At 36.3% G+C, this 12,635-nt stretch overlaps 1 protein-coding gene across 5 annotated transcripts in view; it reads left to right on the top strand.

The window, feature by feature from the left end:
• Positions 1–12,635, top strand: part of TRPM3 (transient receptor potential cation channel subfamily M member 3) — a 411,073-nt gene that overhangs the window by 114,812 nt on the left and 283,626 nt on the right. The window lies entirely within an intron of this gene.

Genomic DNA, 12,635 nt, shown 5'->3' on the forward strand with positions numbered 1-12,635 from the left:
GAAGTCTTGACATCAGCCAATAGCCTCAAGACCCCAGGATGCATCATTAGAGAAAGACATGGTATATCTTATCATGGTCTCTGAAAGACTTGAGTCTCAGGTGGTTTTTGTTTCTAATGATTTTTATACCCTGAAGAACTGACTTCTGAAAACATTTTATTACAATGTGATAGGTAGATACAGAGAGTTGCAGATTTTAAGAAGTTGCACAGATGTTATCAATACTCTATAGAGCAAGAGTTTACACAACTAGGCTACTGTTATATAGTTGGAAAGCATCTAATGCACATGTGGGGTAATCCTCCAAACCCTTATTTTTCCTCTGTGCTAGAAAACACACCTCTTTTCTCATTGACTGCAGAGAGCCAAGCTGATCTGCTGGGATGTGGCTCATGATATTGCTAATGTACCATTTCCTTTCTTAATTTAACATAAGTTGCTACTTTGTTGCTTTGCTATCTATCCCTTAAAAGAAAATGTTCCATAGGGCAGCATTAGGGATAAATAAAGTATACTTTTGTTCTGTTTCTGCTCCCATTGCTGCTAGTTGTGCTGTTAACAGAAATATTCACATGGAGCAATATATGAACTGCTATCGACCATCACCAAAAAGTGGCCTTGTCTACTGCATTTGCTTTCTTTATAATTTTTAACATTTGGCATTTTCAAGATTTTATTTGATTGGTTTGTTTGGGATTTTTTAACTGGGAATTCTGTAGTCATCTATTTTTTAAATAGCTTCCATAGGTGAATTTTCAAACACTTAAATGTGTTTGGCAGTCATTAATTATTTATGCTGTGCAACCTTGTTAATGTGAATATTTAAAATTGTCTTTGTTAGTGGTGTATTTTCTGACACATCATTATTTTTCCTTCAACTTCTAGTTGTAATTTAGAACACCGTTAGTGTAGGCACTTTGTATAATCCCTTGGAGTTTTTAGCCGGTGACATCATGACTGTTATGTGCAAAATTTATACATTTTAGCAAAATTTACTAGCAAGATAGTAGCACCCACATGGTGTTAAACCCACATGGCCTTCACTTTCTCATATATTTTCAAACCGTTTCAGATTATTTCTCTGTCTGGGTTAGGGAAATATGTAATTATTCAACAATAACATTGCTATGATTGTAAAGTTTCACATTTGACTTTCCAATGTTCTGAGATGTTATTTGTCTCTGTCACTGTATGTAACCAGTATTAAGAATCTTTCTGCATCTTTGATAAGATCTTTAAAAGATATAACTTCATTTTTTCTTGTTTTTTCTTTGCTTGGTTTGTTGGTTTATTTTTTGTACTTGGCAGGACATTATCAAATGTCTACTGTATTATTAATTTACTTCTTGTTATTGGGCTGATTTTTACAGCAAAAAGAGAAAAAAAACTGGCAGTGAAATAATTTTTAAGTATTGTAAGTGAAATTAATCTAGAAAGAATCAAAAACTCACAGACATCTCTAATATCTGTGTGCATATAGACGGAGGAACTGAGATTTTTGAATATCCAGCTTTAACCAGCTGCAACTTGTAGCTGATATTACTGTTTTTCTGAAAATGTTATCCTACAGATTTTCCAGTGGCCAACTAGACTAGGCTGAGTCAAGCAGGGGAGAAAAACATGTAAGTTGTAGAGAGCCAGGGCTGATTCACTGCTTTTAATGATTCCAGCTGAGCCTCCTACTCATTCCATATCACATTTCCTAACCGGACATAAACTTTCCACTCCTAAATGAGCCATATTGATTGTAATTTGTTTATGAGAAAGGGAGCTTGGTAGCTTTCCCAAATATGTCTTGATTTTGTGATAAGTATATTTGGTTTTAACGGTGACAGCCATTAGTAGTCTTTAGTGTCCCGGAAACATTGAGGTGTTTATCCCCTTTCCTGATATTTTTTTGAAATAATTTCCTTGTCTTTTGCTACCTAGGAACACAGTCTGAATAATTTTTATGTAATCATAGAAACATAGAAGGGTTTGAGTTGGAAGGGACCTCAAAGATCGTCTCTTTTGAATCCCCACGTCATGAGCAGGAATGCAGCCCACTGGACCAGATTGCTCAGAGCCCCATTCAACCTGGCCTTGAACACTTCCAGGGATGGAGCTTCTCTGGGCAATCTGTGCCAGTGCCTTACTACCCACACAGCAAAGAATTTCTTTCCAAAACCTAATATAAATCTGTCTTCTTTTATTTTAAAATATTCCCCTTATCCCATCACTGTCTGTCTGCAAAAGAAGGTTGCTCTCCTTCTTTTATAAGTTCTGTTTAAGTCATGAACTGAGCTGCATCTCAACTTGGCTATAGGATTGGCCTTTAAAATTGTCAGCTTAGCTCTCACAGTCTTTTGTAAAACATTCTAGAGATTCCAGGAAATAGAACACAAACACTGAATGGCAGAGTTAAAGAACAGCCCTGTGGATGTATGTTCTGGTGAAACGTCAGTTCAGGAAAAAATACCTTACCCCAGAGGCTTATCTCTCTGCAGTTTTCAAAACAAAAGCTTTTATGAGAGGTAACAGCCTCTAATGAGGGTGGCAAGATCAAGGTGAAGAAATGACCAGTTCTTTAGGCACATTTTTGTATATCCATCAGCTCACCTGTATTCTTTTTGACATGCAACTCATCTCAGAAACCTTCCAAAGGAAATTCCTTTAGGATAGATGGATAAAGTCTGGTCAGAGGGCCATGTGTGGCAGTACACTTTTGTTGCCAGGGTGGCAATAGTGCCAGTCTCTGTTCTGAAGGTTGCTACATCAAATCATATTACACACTACCCCCAGCCACGAACAGCTCCTCTGGCACATGCTCTTGGTGAAACTTCTGCAGCTGTTCCAGAAGGAACAGGGCCATTAGTGTTTTCATGTTTGTCTGTTACTCTAGCCGCCTGTCAAAACTTTTTGAAAGAGCCCTTGCAAGAAATTGGATAAATGGACTTCTAAGCTCAGGAAGCTGCAGTGCTGTAACTGTAGTCTTGGTCGTTCCGGTACTGCAGTTAAAAGAGTTGCCTTAGATGATGGAGAATTTCAAAATATCATAGGAGTTCAGGTGCCTGGAAAGTTGGAGGAAATATAAACAAAATCACTGTTTATTCTAGAGTTGTGTATGGAAAAAAATGTGGGTGTATTATATAGAGCAAGAGGTGTTCTAATTAAAAATGCTCAGGGGATCTACTGCTGCTTAAATTTGCATAATTTATTGTTGTTTCTGAACAAATAGACAATACTTCAGACTTGAATTTTGCTACCTCAGTGGGGTTTTTTTTTTAAAGTAATAATGAACACAGATACAGTGTTGGCAGAACAGCTGGACATATTGTTAGATAATTCTTGCAAGAGTATTTCAGCAGCATGCTAAAATATCTCATTAAATGGAAGAAAAACTCATTTGTATAAACACCTTATGTCATGATACTGTGTAGATGTAGTGTTAATTCACAGTTCTGTGAATTGCTCTGTCTGGAAAGCCAGTCCAGCATGGTCAGGGACTCAGGCCCTTGCTATTCAAACCATACTGACACAAGGTTCAGTGACTGGACACTGCTGATCCTCCCACTGAGCAATCTAGTGGGAATACTATCTGCCTTGCCCTGCTTGTGCACAGCAGTGTGTGGAGAGGGAGTTTTTATCTGCACCTCAGCATACTTCAGCATTCAGAGCACTATGATTTAAATTTAATTAATTTAATTAACATTCCCCTTTAATGCTGAAGAGAAATGTCTGCAGATAAAAGTAATTTCTCTTGTCAAGACATGAATGCCGTAGCCAAGTCACTGTCCCTCAGGAAGAAAATGTGGAGGGTTGGTTTGTTTCTTTTTTGTTTCTTTTAACAATAAGAGATCAAAAAAAGTTTTTTATTGTTTTAAGTATTATCATAATTCTATTTTTACGATCCTCTCATGCTGTCTTCACTGTCCATTTCCAAATCATTCACCCAGATATTCAAAAAGTGTTCTTTGAAATGTAAAAAATTCAACAATACCCTGAAGTTCAATATTCATGGGCATTTCTACATATCCTTTCCCTATGACATGCAAAGCTAATGTAATCCTCCTACAGTGTTCAAGAAATTGCCAAATAAGCAAGTCATGAAACAGATCAGTAAGACCTCTTATAAGACCTAAATCCTTCTCATGGAATGAAGTTCTGCATGGGGTGACAGGATGGCTTGATGGTAGCAGAAACAGAATTCCCAAACCACAGGACTAAAATAGTAATTTATTCTCCAGAATAGGAAAAAGATACATTTTCTTTTATTTTCTTTTAAAAAGAAATAGTGAAGCCTATATTCTTTCAGAAATAATTTAGTAAGTGTTTTTATGTTTATATTTTAATTGTCTAATTTTTGGTTATTTTATTTTAGTTTGACAGTACACCTGTCAAACTAAAATAAAATAAAAAAGTAAAAATATTTCCAGTTTCAATTTTTTTTTTCAGAAAATCGTGCATTAATTAATGCAATACAGGAAAAATAGGTTAAGAGAGACAAAGGTTGATTTTTTAAATTTGAATTCTGTGAGTGGTTTATAATGCACACTACAAAAAAAAAAAGATTTTCAAGGTATAAAGGGTCTGGGGTCTTGTATAAAAGTGTCATGCTTCACAAAATAGGTAGTTATTAAATTGGTGTCTAGGCTTCCCTTTCTGCCATTTTTTGTCTGTTATGAAGCAGTTTATGTTGCTAATATAGCAGAAGCTTTATTATGTAATACATTCTTTTGCTATGCAGATTTATATTTTAGGATTTCTTGGTGTATTTTTTAAATGAAGTTAAGCTGTAGAACAGCCCTCCCTGAAGCTGCTAGGTGCATTCTCAAAATGTCTGCTTCACCATGAAGTAATATTGGTGTTTGTGCAGCATGAGCTCTCATTGTACAAGTACTGATTAACTGAGAGTTTTGTACAGAGGGGCGTCACACTGGGAAGTTCGATCCTGGGAAGGATCAAGGAGCCACAGTGGTGATAAATGCTTTGAGTGTAATGCAGCTGATGCCAGAAGCAATATGCAGGACTTTCTGCTTTTGAGTGCTGCAAGTGTGCTCTCAAGTGCCCTGTAACTATTAAAGCACAGTGGTTAGAAGTTAACAGGCACACTCTTCCTTTTGTCAATGAAGAACAGAAAGAAATGCAGGATTTTGAGGGGAGCTAGCAGGGATGCAGTCTCCGTAAGGAGAAATTTCAAGAACATGAGTGTGAGGAGGCCTGCAGAACAGAAGGATAGACAATGACAACAGGAGTGGAAGTTCAGCTGTGACCTCCCTGAGTCTGTCCCTTGCTACATTAAGCCAGTATTTCAATATCCCCATAAAATTTGTTGCTTTTCTCTGCCCTCTTATGACTCCTGTCTACTGCTCCAGCTTCTGCCACTCTCTAAAGCTGCTAATGAAATCCATGCACTCCATTCCTGAAAAAATGAAAACCATAGATAAATATTTTTAGCATTTGCATCATCTGCTTTCCTCCTTTCATTTCTCATCTTACATGTAAAGGCATGGATCTGCAATTGTATCTGAATGAGCTGATGGTGGGGAAGAAAGAAAGAGAGAGAAATGCTAGCGCATGAGTAAAGGTGTTGTGAAAATTGGGTAAATCTCTTTTGGTCATGGTTGGTCATAAGGTGCTGTTCATTAGGAATTTGAGAAGCAGGACCAGAAGGGATTCTTTTCAAACCCAAAGAATGACAGTGGCAGAAAAGGTCCCTTGTGGAAGCTGTGCTGATGCTTGGTGAAGATTTACCCTTAGAATACTAAAGAGATTTTATTAGATAACAAAAAAATCATTTTCAAGGGATTGCAAGTTCCTTGGTGTTTGTTTGTATTGTGTCAGTAATCCAAATTATATTAGGACAAATAGCAGTTAAAATTACCTAATGAAGTCATGGGATGACAAAAATATCTATGTTTTCAAATGTCACTGTATTTTTTTTCTGCGTCCTTCTTCAATCTGCTTTAAATACAACATTTAATTTTAGAATTTGTTCTCTAAATATCTTGGGTGAGCCTTTCTATAATAGAACTCTGACATGTTTGGTTGTTAGGTGGTCTTGCCCTCTTGAACATTTAACATCAGTGAGGTATTCATTCTTACTAGCACTTTCTTGAAATAAATCTCTTGAAGCAGCTATTTGTACTTGTAGCTATTTGCTTTGTCATGTGCAACACTAAATTCAGCTTTGTGTGTAATCCAATTTAACAGCCCTATAATAGCCTAACACAGTGGCAGATCAGAATAGATACCTTTCCATTACTTTCTTCAGTTCCTGGCCAGAATAAAATTCTGGGTAGAATTCAAACCACAGGTCATTCAAAGCCCTTCCTCTTACATACATTTTTGGTTAAACTGAAACATATTTATAAAGAAAGGGCAACACAATGTGCTTGCAATTGCTTGCTATTATAAATGCTAAGAAAATTATTTCAATTTTCCATGTGTTAGAGATGCTGTAGTCTAAATGGTCTAAGAAATTAGGCTCTGTACAGAAAAAAAAAAGCCCAATGGATTTTATTCGTTCACTAGGGTGTTTTTCTTGGAAGGAATAGAGTTTTCTGATGAGATGAAAGGATTCTACATATGAGGACTCTTTATCTCACTTTTCTAAAGCAGTGTGCACTCGAGTGAAGACAGCCTCTTTTCTATATCATTCCTTAGTTTTTCATTAGTCTTCTAATGTTCTTCTCATTTGCCCATCTATTTTGATCTATAGCTAACACACAGTTCATTTAGAGATAATTATTTAGAAAATTCAGAATTCACGCATTTAAGCATCAATAATTAAACAATTATTGTCTTTAGCATAGGCCAAAATGACAATATTCTGGGGGCAGGTTTTAGGGGGGTAATGCAGATTGTCAATCTGCATTGATTGTCAGTCAGTGTAACAACACCTCATGTTGAATGTCTTCTCTAAAAATAAGTATGAAAACATAGATACTTACAGGTCTGATTTTAACAAGCAAGTGAACAAAGAACTGGTCAGATGAAGCAGAGTCCAAAGCATTTATTTGTTGGATTTACAGTAATTCTGATTAAAAGTCTCTGCCTAAAGGGCAATTTCAACGTGTTACTGAGGAGATGGCTTAGGAATATCACTATTTTAATTCTAATTGAGTAATGAAATACTGTTTAATAGGTGTACCCATAACTTGTTCAGAAGCATTTGCAAAGCAAAAGGTAGTGACTTAGTTTTGAGATACATCTGACCCATTCAATGCTTGTCATTTAGTGAAGAAGAGCGTCCCTGCTGAATATTCAGTTTCACTGCTCAGTGGCCATTTCTCAGCTAGGCAGTCAGATTGCCTCATACAGCATTAGTCATGGGAATTCAGTGAGGGTATATAACACTGTTACAGCATTGACAATAATCCTCCTTAATTTCAATGTTCAGAGAGAAAATACCACTACATCAGAGCTGTTAGTAAATAGGGATAACAATAGATTCACATCTAATTATGCATTGAAAAATGAAGACATCTGACAAACTATATTTAGCATCAGAACCATACTATAATCTCTAAAAAAAGGGTAGAAGATAATGTTAAGATCCCCAAATCCAATATCATCTTCTGTGCATAAATAAAAGATATCAAAATAATAATTTCAATAAATACTGAATTCTAACACAATCAGGAAATTCTAGCAAATGGTTTCTATTCTGAAAAATTGTATGCAAAGCTGCTTATTTACTGACTCAGAAATTGCAGTGTTTCCTTCTGCGGGGATTCCAGCTTGCTCCCTCCAGATCAGGAGGGGCTTCTTGTAGATATCTGTGGTACCAGTGTGGAGGAGCAAAGTAAGAAAACGTCCCAGAGATTAGAGTACTCTTACAGGAATACAAACAATATCACAATGTTGTATTAACTTTTCAAAATATTGCTGGTAGTCTTCATTAGGAAATTATAACAGAAGCCTGTGTTTATCCTTCATAAATCCAGCATAATCCCCAATGTATCGTGCATGTTGCAAACCATGAAAATACCGCTAAATATTTCCTGATGTCTAATACCAATATATATCCACAGGAAGAAGAGTAGGACAACCTTAGACCTGTAAGTTAGGAACTGAGCAAAACAAGGAAGCAGAGAGAGGCTTAGAGGAGTCAAGAAAATTAGATGGTATGGAAAAGGATTCATTATAGATGGATGAATGTGCTAAATAATTTCAGCTGTGGAAAGATTTCAGTGCCATCAGAGACCAAAGTTAATAGTTTTTCCTCTAAATAAAAAATGTGGAAGTACATTTACTTCTAGCTCCAGCAGATGAAATTACTGCAGATAGGTTGATACTGAACTGCTTGAAGTAATATTTTTGTTTCTAACACAGTATGTTATTTAGCTTTAAAGACTATTTTCCCCTGCAGAAAAAAACCTTCTGCATTATTAGTCTTCATGCTTTAAAAATGAATGCATCAGGTTTTGTTTATAGCAGAGCATTAGCGATTTTTTAATGTTATTTGTAGTAGAATTTCTTCAGTGTATGCTGTTGCCATAAAAATATATAGACCTGTGTTTCAAGACAATGTGGGATATGGTACCCCACAGAAACTCCATGACTTCATAAAAAAACTAGAGGGGAAAAATTAATTCCCCTTCTTAATGGAATAGTGAGAGACCTTCTAAAAGTTGTATAAAATGTGCCATTCTCATCCTGCATCTAAATAATTTCAAAATATAAACCATTTGTTACGTCATGAGTGGACCTTTTTACCTACATATTTATAGAAGTAGGGTTTTTTGAGAAGAATAGTGTCAAATATGGAATATGAACCAGTCAAATAATTTCTCCTCCACACATAACTGAAATATTGCATACAATTTTCCATGAAGCTTAAAAAAAAACCCAAACCACCTGCCAAAAAAAAAACCCCACCAAAAAAAACACCCAAAACAAAACCCCACACAAAAGAAAAAAAAAGCCCAAGCAAACTTATTTAGAATCCCAGTTAATGTAATCAGCATTTAGACCTAAAAAAGATTACATAGCTATCTAAAGAAGTAAATTCTATTCCTCACTGTTTTATTTATACTGGTGATTGGCTATTTGCTGCCAATCTCCAGTATGAATAACATGGCTGGTTTTGGTGGAAGGAAGGTCTGTATCTTGGGTTGATGTATGCTATAACTTTTCATTTTGGAATTCTACTATAATTCAGTGAAGCCTTCTTACATCACTTCCTCATTTACTCTTTTTTCTTACCTTTGTGCAATGTGCTGTGCAATACTTTTTGTTTATCTAGTAGTGGTGATGAAATGCTGGGCTTTGAGTTCTGTTTTCAGTGGGGAAAGTAGACAGTAGAGGCTTCTTTGCAGCCAACTTCACATAAAATAAACCACAATAATTCAAGCATTAAGTCCTATAACTTTATAAAAGGCATATAGAACAAAGTGAGCTTGCAGAGGGAGTAGAAAGTGTAACTGCAAAGAACTCTTGAGATCATCATCAGAGAGCTTAATGTGCTTTTTACTTACTGCTTTGTAAGTAGTCTATAGTAATAAGTAGTACCTATGTCTTTCACTGAAAAGAGTATGGAGACCACATTATAAAGATTTTCAGAACAGACAGGAAAATGCTATTTCTTGCTGGAATGAAACAGAAATGTTCATAGTTGCAGAAGTAAACTGATTTTGAGCTATTGGCTCAGTACTCATCTTTCATTTTTTCCTTTTGTGAATTCAGATTCAATTTATAAGAGAAGATAGAGGAGAAGACATCTTTAAAAATCTAATTGTAGAAATTACAATCTTGTCATATTATTACAAAGCAATCTATGTATAATGTTCAAGTATAAGCAGCTTATTGTAAAAGTTATGTTCACAACACATAAAGGAAAAACACAAAACAGGTAAATGCACTTGTCCTTAAAAACAGAGGCATGGATTTCTCTAGGATGCTGTTACTATTATTCGAGGCTCCATTATCTTCCAGACATTAGTTTGGTTTTCTGACTTGCTGTACCACACTCTTCCATAACCTCCAGGGAATGCATGCAATGCTCAAGCTGCATTGGAGCTGCTTTGCTGAGGTTGGCAGAGAGCTGGCAAAATGCCACAAGGTGCCCTGAGGAACAGCACTTGTACACAGAGTTTGGTCATAGTTCTGTCCCACCACTCTGATGCAGACAGTGTCCAATGCATGAGAATTACAGTGGAGTATTTTTACTGTGCTTGTGTGGGACACATGCACCTACATGATATGGTAGCCCTAATGTCTGCCTAGGATACCATTAAAATCTGAAACAGTGACTTGTGCTTAGTGGTAAGCACAGTCTTGGCAAAACACCAAGTGTCTTGCCAGGATGGCTGATAAAATCTTTCAGTGACTGCCTTTTGTTCACTGGTGTCAACTTGTAAATCTTTCATTGCATAAAGAGATCTCTTTTTCCTTTCTGTAGATTTCATCCACAGAATGTGTGGGCAGTGCAATGTTCCCTAACTTCTCAAGTTAATATTTGGGTTCTAGTTTGAGCCAGTATTGGTGATGTGTCACTAATTAAACTGAAAAGTTAAACTTCTCAAAGACTGTAGGGAAAAATCATGATGTCTGGTTCAGGCTTATTTCTCTTATATAACCTGCTCATGTCTAATAAAAGTTCTTACTCCTTTCAGGAATATGCTTCCCACATGTTATCTGGGAACAAAGGCAGCAGTAAGCTACTTTGTACTGATTTTATTTTAAACAATACAACTAATTAGGTCGTACATTTCTGTGGGGGCAAAAGATAGAAGTTGTTACAGTGGGACTCTTGCTTTTGTGTCAGCTTCTCCTTTTCACTAAGGAATTGAAAAGTGATTAATGTGTATCTTGAGGATTTTTTTCTTCAGAAAATAAAGTAACCCTTTTTATAACAGATTTTGTGCCAAAAAAACTATCTTCTATCAATCCTTTCAATCATGCATATATTCTAAAAACTCATGAGCAGTTTTTGTAATTAGGGTACAGATATTGTTCCATAGGAGTCAGCAATTGAAAGACCCTAAGTAAATACCTGGCTTTACCCTGAGATCTGAATGCTCTTGTGTATGGATATTTGCAATAAGTTTTTACACATCTTTTGTTTTTCACAGTAGCTTGGGTGTTTCAAGAGCCAGAAGGGTGACACTGTTTAATTCAGCCATGGAAATCTATCTCCAAAGGAAAGAAAGTTAAACATATTAATTATTAACTACTTTCAGCTGGATTCTTCTTTAAAAATTTAAAGGAAATATAGGCTGTCTAGACCTGACAAAATAAGAAATGGCCTTCAAACAAAATGTTAGCTGAACTAGAAACAGACTAGAAATAGAATGAAAATTTTCCTTATAGGGAGGAAATTCAGAGGAGAGTGTTGCTTTCTTCACACTTCTCTGGAACAAGTTGTATTTCTGTATAGCTGCAGATAATCTGTACGGACAAAGTCTACATAGATGTCTGTCAAAGGCATCTGTTAGACAAATTAAGTAAACCATCCTTTCAGAATAAAATGGTATTATAAATTACCTTCGGAAATGCCCTTGGATTCTTTTATTTTAAAAATTGAGGTAATAAAAATCAAGTGGTTTTCCCTTCTAATTCTTTGTTTTCTCTACAGTTCCTTGTCTGTGATGTTATATATACAGTTGGCCATCTAAGCCCCAGTGATTAAGAGAGAAAGACAAGAGGAATAATCTGAAATTCCAGTTCCACTTTAGTGTTCCTAAATTATTTTGTTCCCTTCAATTTGGGCACCTGTCATAGTTCAACACCAGCCAGCCCCTCGCTCAGTCTTCCCTGGTGGGATGTGGAAGACAATCAGAAGTGTGAAAGTGGGAAAACTCATGTCTTGAGATAAAAGGCAGTTTAAAAGGCAAAGATGAAGCTCTGCATGCAAGCAAAGTAAAATAAGGAATTCATTCACCACTTTCCATGGGCAGACAGGTGTTCATCCATCCTTAGGAAAGCAGGGCTCCATCATGCATAGCATTGCCTTGGGAGGACAAATGCCAGCTCTGTAAACATCTCCTCCTTCTTCCCCCACCCTTATACACTGAGCATGATGCCATATGGTCTGGAATATCCCTGTGGTCAGCTGTCCCAGCTGTGTCCCCTCCAGACTTCTTGTGCACAGCCAGCCCACTCCCAAGTGTGGAGGTGAAGAGCATAAAAAGCCTTGGCTCTGTGCAAGCGCTGTTCAGCTGTAACTAAAACATCCTTCTGTTATCAATACTGTTTCCAGCACAAATCCAAACACAGATCCATATATTAGCTAGTCTGGAGAGAATTAATTGTATCCCAGCTACAATCAGCACAGCGCTGCAAAAAAAAAAAAAAGAAAAAAGAAAAGAAAAAAAAACCCTCCAAAAAACCAAAAAAAAAACCCCAGTCAAACAAAAACTCCAAACAAAACAAAACAAAAGAAACTAAGGCCAAAATACTACAGTAGACTCCAAACAGAATTCTGTTGCATTAAAATCCAAATATCTTTCTTGTTAATAAGCAGAAATGAAAATAGAAAAAGGGATGAACCTACTAGCATTTGTTTATGCTTTATTTTTGTGTATCGTGCCAGAAGTAGGCTAGGCTTTTAACAAAGAATAAGAAAAAATTCTTGGTATGTGTTTCAGGTGCCCAGAACAAAAGAAATGATGGAGTGGTGAGGCTTACACACAACTTGCATATTTTCTTTT

This window comes from Agelaius phoeniceus, chromosome Z, assembly GCF_051311805.1.
Source record: "Agelaius phoeniceus isolate bAgePho1 chromosome Z, bAgePho1.hap1, whole genome shotgun sequence".
Lineage (NCBI taxonomy): Eukaryota > Metazoa > Chordata > Aves > Passeriformes > Icteridae > Agelaius > Agelaius phoeniceus.